This window comes from Oncorhynchus masou, chromosome 18, assembly GCF_036934945.1.
Source record: "Oncorhynchus masou masou isolate Uvic2021 chromosome 18, UVic_Omas_1.1, whole genome shotgun sequence".
NCBI lineage: Eukaryota > Metazoa > Chordata > Actinopteri > Salmoniformes > Salmonidae > Oncorhynchus > Oncorhynchus masou.
In genome coordinates this window covers 68,437,993-68,446,806 of record NC_088229.1, presented here as the reverse complement: position 1 = coordinate 68,446,806, position 8,814 = coordinate 68,437,993, and the positions used below count along the sequence as shown (strand labels likewise).

The 8,814-nt window shown below is 43.4% G+C and overlaps 1 pseudogene; it reads right to left on the bottom strand.

Moving 5' to 3' along the window:
• Positions 1–5,038: 5,038 nt before the first annotated feature.
• LOC135503772 (E3 ubiquitin-protein ligase TRIM21-like) lies at positions 5,039–6,716 on the bottom strand (annotated as a pseudogene).
• Between the last annotated feature and the right edge of the window lie 2,098 nt (positions 6,717–8,814).

The following is an 8,814-nucleotide window of genomic DNA, read 5'->3' as shown; positions in this document are numbered from 1 at the left end:
CCTTGCACAACCTGGCGGTGTGCTTTGGGTCATTGTCCTGTTGAAAGAAAATTATATGCACAATGCTGTGGTAGCCATGCTGGTTAAGTGTGCCTTGAATTCTAAATAAATCACAGTGTCACCAGCAAAGCACCCCCACACCATCAAACCTCCTCCTCCTCCATGATTCACGGTGGGAACCACACATGCGGAGGTGATTGGAACCAAAAATCTCATATTTGGACTCATCAGACCAAAGGAAAGATTTCCACTGGTCTAATGTGCATTGCTCGTGTTTCTTGGCCCAAGCAATTCTCTTCTTACCTTTGGGCTATCTTCTGTATACCACCCCTACTTTATCAAAACACAATTGATTGATTCAAACTCATGAAGAAGAAAATAAATTCCACAAATTAACGTTTAACAAGGCACACCTGTTAATGCCAAGAGTCTGAAAAGCTGTCATCGTGGCAGGGTAGCTACCTTGAAGATGTTACAGGCAGTTACATTTGGGCAAATTCCACAAATTAACTTTTAAGAAGACATCTGTTAATTGAAATGCATTCCAGGTGACTATCTCATGAAGTTTGTTGAGAGAATGCCAAGAGTGTGCAAAGCTGTCATCAAGGCAAAGGGTGGCTACTTTTAAATAATCTCAAATATAAAATATATTTTGATTTGTTTAACACTTTTTTGGTTAATACATGATTCCATATGTGTTATTTCATAGTTTTGATGTCTTCACTATTATTTTACAATGTAGAAAATTGTAAAAAATTAAGAAAAACCTTGAGTAGGTGTGTCAACATTTGACTGGTACTGTATATATAAACAGCTCAAAACATGTGGGAGTTAAAGTGTAGACTTTAACTCCAAATCCGTAAGTTTAGGCGTTAACTTAAGTTAAGTTAAGGTTTGGGTTAGGCTTAAGGCAAAAATATCAAAACAACTAGAGCTGGATTCAATATTGCAACCTTTGGAATCAAAAGCAGATGCTTTTGCACATCCAGTATCCCTGTCCACAACGCCGTAGCAAAACAGAAACCTACTTGAAGGTAGCAGCTCTCACTGTTGCCCCTAGTGTCCGGTTTCCATATCATTTTCCAACGTCCTCAGACATGAATGGATGTCGAATACTGATTTGTATCATGGGTGACCTGGCTGACAGAGGTAGAGAGAGAGGTAGAGAGACGTAGACAAAGAGGTAGAGAGAGCGGTGGAGAGGTAGAGAGAGAGGTAGAGAGACATAGACAAAGAGGTAGAGAGAGAGGTAATGAGAGGTAGAGAGAGAGGTAGAGAGACGTAGACAAAGAGGTAGAGAGAGCGGTGGAGAGGTAGAGAGAGAGGTAGAGAGACGTAGACAAAGAGGTAGAGAGAGCGGTGGAGAGGTAGAGAGAGAGGTAGAGAGACGTAGACAAAGAGGTAGAGAGAGCGGTGGAGAGGTAGAGAGAGAGGTAGAGAGACGTAGACAAAGAGGTAGAGAGAGAGGTAATGAGAGGTAGAGAGAGAGGTAGAGAGACGTAGACAAAGAGGTAGAGAGAGAGGTAATGAGAGGTAGAGAGAGAGGTAGAGAGACGTAGACAAAGAGGTAGAGAGAGCGGTGGAGAGGTAGAGAGAGAGGTAATGAGAGGTAGAGAGAGAGGTAATGAGAGGTAGAGAGAGAGGTAATGAGAGGTAGAGAGAGAGGTAATGAGAGGTAGAGAGAGAGGTAATGAGAGGTAGGTAATGAGAGGTAGAGGAGAGGTAAGAGAGGTAGAGAGAGGTAGAGAGGTAGAGAGAGGTAATGAGAGGTAGAGAGAGGTAATGAGAGGTAGAGAGAGAGGTAATGAGAGGTAGAGAGAGAGGTAATGAGAGGTAGAGAGAGAGGTAGAGAGAGAGGTAATGAGAGGTAGAGAGAGAGGTAGAGAGAGAGGTAGAGAGAGCGGTAGAGAGAGAGGTAGAGAGAGAGGTAATGAGAGGTAGAGAGAGAGGTAGAGAGAGAGGTAGAGAGACGTAGACAAAGAGGTAGAGAGAGCGGTGGAGAGGTAGAGAGAGAGGTAATGAGAGGTAGAGAGAGAGGTAGAGAGAGCGGTGGAGAGGTAGAGAGAGCGGTGGAGAGGTAGAGAGAGAGGTGGAGAGTAGAGAGAGACAAAGAGGTAGAGAGAGCGGTGGAGAGGTAGAGAGAGAGGTAATGAGAGGTAGACAAAGAGGTAATGAGAGGTAGAGAGAGAGGGAGAGGTAGAGAGAGAGGTAATGAGAGGTAGAGAGAGGTAAAGAGGTAGAGAGAGAGGTAATGAGAGGTAGAGAGAGAGGTAATGAGAGGTAGACAAAGAGGTAGAGAGAGGTAATGAGAGGTAGAGAGAGAGGTAATGAGAGGTAGAGAGAGAGGTAGAGAGAGAGGTAGACAAAGAGGTAGAGAGAGAGGTGGAGAGAGAGGTAATGAGAGGTAGAGAGAGAGGTAGAGAGAGGTAAAGAGGTAGAGAGAGAGGTAGAGAGAGGTAATGAGAGGAGAGAGAGGTAGAGAGACAAAGAGGTAGAGAGAGCAGTGGAAAGAGGTAATGAGAGGTAGAGAGAGCGGTGGAGAGGTAGAGAGAGAGGTAGAGAGACGTAGACAAAGAGGTAGAGAGAGCGGTGGAGAGGTAGAGAGAGAGGTAGAGAGACGTAGACAAAGAGGTAGAGAGAGCGGTGGAGAGGTAGAGAGAGCGGTAGAGAGAGCGGTGGAGAGAGAGGTAGAGAGAGCGGTGGAGAGGTAGAGAGAGCGGTGGAGAGGTAGAGAGAGAGGTAATGAGAGGTAGAGAGAGAGGTAGAGAGAGAGGTAATGAGAGGTAGAGAGAGAGGTAATGAGAGGTAGAGAGAGAGGTAATGAGAGGTAGAGAGAGAGGTAATGAGAGGTAGAGAGAGAGGTAATGAGAGGTAGAGAGAGAGGTAATGAGAGGTAGAGAGAGAGGTAGAGAGGAGAGAGAGGTAAAGAGGTAGAGAGAGGTAATGAGAGGTAGAGAGAGGTAATGAGAGGAGAGAGGTAAAGAGGTAGAGAGAGAGGTAATGAGAGGTAGAGAGAGAGGTAATGAGAGGTAGAGAGAGAGGTAATGAGAGGTAGAGAGAGAGGTAGAGAGAGAGGTAATGAGAGGTAGAGAGAGAGGCAATGAGAGGTAGAGAGAGAGGTAGAGAGAGAGGTAATGAGAGGTAGAGAGAGAGGTAGAGAGAGAGGTAATGAGAGGTAGAGAGAGAGGTAGAGAGAGAGGTAATGAGAGGTAGAGAGAGAGGTAGAGAGAGAGGTAAAGAGAGAGGTAGAGAGAGGTAGAGAGAGAGGTAGAGAGAGGTAATGAGAGGTAGAGAGAGAGGTAGAGAGAGAGGTAATGAGAGGTAGAGAGAGAGGTAATGAGAGGTAGAGAGAGAGGTAGAGAGAGAGGTAATGAGAGGTAGAGAGAGAGGTAATGAGAGGTAGAGAGAGAGGTAATGAGAGGTAGAGAGAGAGGTAATGAGGGGTAGAGAGAGAGGTAATGAGAGGTAGAGAGAGAGGGAATGAGAGGTCATATATCTGATGCAGCAGGTCACCTGACATGCTCTGTTAATCACTCCCTTGGCTACACTGATTGGAGCCGCTCTACATAGGGAACAGTTATCAACCGAGCCAAATGAAAGAGACACAGCAGCTCAATTTAGGAAGAGCCAGAGCCATATAGATTAACTCAGTCTGGCAAGTTAAATTAAAGATTTAGAATGTGTTTTGTCAGTTTTAGAAGCTTCGAGAATGTTCTAATAAGGCAACTTAGAAGGTAGAGAGAGAGAGATATCTGACCGGTCTGCTCTCTATCCCTCTCGTTCTCCATTTCCCGTCCTCTCTTTCATTCACTAGCTGTAGCTCAAATTTGGTCACTCTGTCTCAGGGAAGTTACCACCATCTTGACCAAATGCTCACAAATTCCTCACCTAGGTGTCTGAAAACCCGCCATTATATTACCCACAGAATAACAGATTTCATCCACAACCCTTGTTCACCGGTTACGTTTTTTAAACTTTATGGGCTGGTTATGTATGATTCTTCGAACCCATCTCTTTCTACTACATATAATAATACAATGAAATCATATCTTTACAATAATATCATTTATAAGTCCAAAAATGGATGCAGCAACTACAGATTGCCCCTTTAAGTCTATTAAAAGTGTGTGAGTTTGAACATGTGTCCATTAGGCTTACCGTTTTTTTTTTTGTCAGCATGAATTAGATTGAGCAATAAAAGCCCTACTTTTATTCCATAGGCTGGGATCCACACTATACAGCTGTTGCAAGAGCACATTTTTCACTGTCTGTCCACTGGTTTCAAAAACATTGATTGATGGGCATTGTTAACTTCTTGAATTCAACCATTTTGGGGTTCAAATACACATTTAGATTTGTGAACCGCCATCCACAACAACCACAATCCGCAAGGTGCAAATGGCTAAAAGAGAAAGCCACTCTGGGTTCATCTCCTGGTTATCTGCCTCTGGTGTTATTTTGAACCCTACCTCGTCTTAGTTTCCCCACATGCCAGGATAATTAGGAATACTGAGGCCTTTGTTCTGTTCCTCCAGGCTTTCTCTATCTCGGGTTAAACATACACAATTTCTTGTCTATGGAATGCAGGCTCAGTCAGACATAGACATATGTCTCACATGCACCACTAATCATAGAATGTAATGTGGCTGTTGGTTTTTATCACCAGAATATCAATCAATTGTCAGCTCAAACTTCTCCAGTAAAACCCTACACCCAGATTAGCTGCAGGGTGCTAGAGTGGAGACCATAAAACGCAGCATTAATAGGACATTTACTGTTTGTTAAGTAAATCATTGTTAAATATCCAACAAATGTGGTAAATACGTAATTTTTCTGTCACAGTCTAGACCCAGGTGCTGGCAGGAACAAGCAGAATGAAAAAACAAGTGTAGAAATCACAAGAGAAGACAGGGTTAAGCACTTATTCAAATTTTGCATTAACAAACACGTTTCGTTTTCAGCGTTGTCAGGTTCGTACTTTTTATTACATTGCCGATTCTGTGTTGCTGAATCCTCCATGACTTTAGAGGACTCTGATTCAGTCTTTGTAATTGACAGGAGTAATGACCAATGGGGCAGTGTTTTTACCAGCACCAAGATTAGCATGGTTGAAGTATGGATAGAGTTTCTCAGTGAATGTAGCCAATGAAAGAGTAGATATGAGCCCTGGCCTCCACATTGTAGAAGGAGACCTAACCCTCCTCATAATCCACAAACACCCCTACTTTCTGGGGCTTCCCAATGAATAGAGTTAGAGAAGGAGAGTTGTTGGCCTGACAACTATCCCTTTTTTAAAGTCCCACAGTCCAGAATCCATTCTCAGGGCTCAGTGACAACCCCTTCCTGTCGATGGACTCTCTGGCCACTCCTAACTCCCAGCAAGTCACCCCCTCCACCTGCAACTCATAGTGGAATCTCCCAGAGCAGAAGACCTCTTTTCCCAGGACAGAGCTATTGAAACGACCAACATTTTTTGCGGTGTTAGCAGGTGCCGCTTCTGTACACCTCTCACTTGTTTCCGTCCACAGACAGGCTGAGAAAGGTATTTGCTGTATCAGGGTCCAGAGTCACACCCACTGCAAACTGCTGCATCTTCTTCAGATTGATGTCAGGAAACTTATCCATGGCTTTGTTGAATTTTTCCTCAAGCTCAGAAAATGCTCTCTTAGCAGTCTTCTCCAGCTCAGACAAAGAGCTCCTCAAAACTCTCCTCACATTCGCCACACACAGCTCACTGTGAACACTGATCTCAGACCAGTCCTTAGTATTTGGAGGGGTACACAGGGATGGGAAGCTCTGGAGGGGGTGGTCCTCAGTGTGTGAGAGCTGTTCCAACTCAGTGTGTCTCCTACGTAGGTCATTGATTTCCTGCTCCAGCTCTTTAATAAACCCTTCAGCCTGATTCTCTGCTGCTTTCTGCTTCTCCTCAACCACCTCAATGAACTCAGCCTGGCTTTTCTCAATGGAATCCATCAGATCACTGAATACTTGCAGGCTGTCTGCCATCTCGCTCTGTGCATCTCTCTTGCTGAACTCTACTGAGTGTTTGACCTCCTGAACCTTCTCTAGTCGCTCCTGGATCATCTGCCATATCTGTCGCCCCGTCTTCCCCGTCTTCCCCAGCTGAACCTTCCTCTCTCCACACTCTTCCTCTAGTGGGACGGTGTGGTGAGTCTTGTGGTCTGTCTCAGTGCAGAACTGACACACACACACGTCTGGTCGGTCCTACAGAACAGCTCCAGCAGTCTGTCATGCTTCTTACACATCCTGTCTTCCAGGTTCTCAACGGGGTCTATTAGCTTGTGCCTTTTCAGGCCGGTGACTCTCTGATGAGGCTGCAGGTGAGTCTCACAGAAAGAGGTCAGACACTCCAGGCAGGACTTCAGGGCCTTGAGCCTTGTCCCAGTGCAGACGTCACAGTACACTTCCCCAGCCTCGGCAGGGGACTCGTCTGTGTCTCTGATTTCATCTGTGTCTCTGATTCTGATCATCTTAAAATGATCTACAACATCTCTGAATGCTGTGTTGATATTGAGTTCTGGTCTTGTGTAGAATGTCCTCTTACACATTGGACACTGGCAACGGTCAGTTGTATCCCAGTATCAGACCTTGCAGAGGTTGTGTCCACATGGAGTGGAGACAGGCTCAGTAAACACATCCAGACAGATAGAGCACTGGAACTGCTCTTCAGACAGGAGACGGCTAGAGGACGCCATTTCTGGAACACAATAAAATAACTATAAAATAATTCCTGGAATTAATCAACGTTAAATAGTAATTACATTCCTGCAATTAGTCATCGTTATACAGTAATTCACTTTCGGAATACTAAATGTATTGTTAGATGTAAGACAATTTTTGTAGTGGTGTCAAAACAATTGACAGTTTTGACATTGTTTTTAGAGATAGATAAAGATTAATCATAAATAGAAGGAGTTCTTAATGAAAGTCTCCTTCAAGTTATTTATTTGTTTGTCCACATATGGCACAAGCAGGAGTCTGTTTAATAATATTATCTTTTAGATATTTTGTCTCAAATATCCCGGTCATAATTACCAACTGTCCTGCCCGCGGACTGTTATTGTGCAAACCAATAACATTTAAAGATATGTCTTATGTAAATAATTAACTAGAGTAAAACAAACATGTATTTTGGGTTCTGATGGAGTATGACAGTTGATTTTTTTAAATTTGTTTTATTTAACCAGGTAGGCTAGTTGAGAACAAGTTCTCATTTACAACTGCGACCTGGCCAAGATAAAGCTTAGCAGTGTGAACAGACAACACAGAGTTACACATGGAGTAAACAATTAACAAGTCAATAACACAGTACAAAAAAGGCGAGTCTATATACATTGTGTGCAAAAGGCATGAGGAGGTAGGCGAATAATTACAATTTTGCAGATTAGCACTGGAGTGATAAATGATCAGATGGTCATGTACAGGTAGAGATACTGGTGTGCAAAAGAGCAGAAAAGTAAATAAATAAAAACAGTGTGGGGATGAGGTAGGTGAAAATGGGTGGGTTATTTACCAATAGACTATGTACAGCTGCAGCGATCGGTTAGCTGCTCAGATAGCACATGTTTGAAGTTGGTGAGGGAGATAAAAGTCTCCAACTTCAGGGATTTTTGATGAGGCATTTATGTTGCATTCTTCAAGAATCAGTCAAATATATATATATTATTAATTTACAAGTCAGAAAATGCATCTGCATTATTGCCCCTTTACCATTTGGAGATGTTGACTTATTAACTGATACTCGGCTGTCTATATGTTAGGGAGGAGAAACAGGAAATAAGGTGATTATTATCTCCGTTTCTCTCCTTAGTCACCTGAGTGTGCTTACTCCTCTTTGACTTGACGAAAGGTAGACCTTGTGAAACTTGTGTAAAGGGTAGGAGAGAGTTTATAACCATATGCAATTCCTGCTCACAAGTTAACTTTCATTTCAGCAAAGTGTCATCAGCACTCAACTCCTCCCTGCTCTGCTGCTCTTAGAGGGACAGAGTTATTTTTACAGAGTCAGGCTGTTGTCAAACCATACCAGTGGTACTCAACTCTTACCCTACAAGGTTCGGAGCCTGCTGGTTTTCTGTTCTACCTGATATTTAATTGCACACACCTGGTGTCCCAGGTCTACATCAAATATAAATGTATTTGTTACATGCACCGAATACAACAGATGCAGACCTTACCGTGAAATGCTAACTTACACGCCCTTAACCAACCGTGCAGTTCAAGAAATAGAGTTAAGAAAAAGTTTACTAAGTAAAATAAAGTAAAAAGTAACACAGTAGAATTACATAACAATAACGAGCACAGAGTAAATGTGCGGGGGTACAGGTTAGTCGAGGTCATTTGTACATGTAGGTAAGGGTAAAGTGACTATGCATAGATGATAAACAGTGAGTATCAGCAGTGTAAATAAGACATGTAAATAGTATGGGTGGCAATGTATTTAATTGTTCAGCAGTCTTATAGTTTTGGGGTAGAAGCTGTTCAGGAGCCTTTTAGAACGAGACTTGGCACTCTGGTACTGCTTGGCGTGCGGTAGCAGAAAGAACAGTCTATGACTAGAGTGACTGGAGTCTTTGACAATTCTTTGGGCCTTCCTCTGACACCGCCTGGTATAGAGTTCCTGGATGGTAGGAAGCTTGGCTCCAGTGATGTACTGGGCCGTACGCACTACCCTCTGTAGTGCCATATGGCCAGATCCCGAGTAGTTGCCATACCAGCGTGAACATTGTTTTCCTGACATTGTCATCTGACCCATCTATAAGAACAGGAGACTGGTTCCAAGATGTCCACCCG